Below are 697 nucleotides of genomic sequence, written 5' to 3' on the forward strand. Positions count from 1 at the left end.
AGCGCCGGCATTAACCACTCGGGCATCCAGTAGCCCCGATGCCAGTGGAGCGCGAACGACGGCCACTGCGTCTCGAGAGGCAGAGTCGGGATGACCTTGGCCACGTTGTGCATGTGCAGCGTGGCATGCTCGTTGTCTTCGGCGGTCCGCGTCTGCGCCGACGGTATCTCTTCTATGGCATCGCCGCTATTGGCCGTCAGCATCTGCAGCATGTCCAATAATCGGGCGAGGCGCTTTGCGGATGCAAGGTGGTGGAGGACGTATGATCGTTGCATATAGCGATCCTAATAATGGTGTTGGTCGTGATTTGACATGACGATCAAAATACTCCCTTTATTTTTATTTACTCTGTATATTAGATTTGATTGAAGTCAAACTTCATAAACTTTGACCAATTTTATAGAAAACAATCTAAACATTTACCATAACATATCTATATGATGTGAAAGTACATTCGATAATGAAGGGCAACGATCTGCGCCGGCGCACCGGCCCAATCGTTGGGCCGGTCAAGCCCCAGCCGCCCGATCCGCGAGCTCGAGCCGTCAGATCTGTTTCCTCGCACCCCCTTCCGCCGCGTTGACTTCTTCTTCCTCTCCTTCTTCTTCACCGCGCCCCCACCCCAGCCGCTCCTGCCGCCGGCGACTAGCCCCCTCACCTGGACCTCCCCCCCCCCCTAGTCCCACGCTGCTGGATG

The sequence above is a fragment of the Triticum dicoccoides genome, chromosome 5B (genome assembly GCF_002162155.2).
Source record: "Triticum dicoccoides isolate Atlit2015 ecotype Zavitan chromosome 5B, WEW_v2.0, whole genome shotgun sequence".
In the NCBI taxonomy this organism is placed as follows: domain Eukaryota; kingdom Viridiplantae; phylum Streptophyta; class Magnoliopsida; order Poales; family Poaceae; genus Triticum; species Triticum dicoccoides.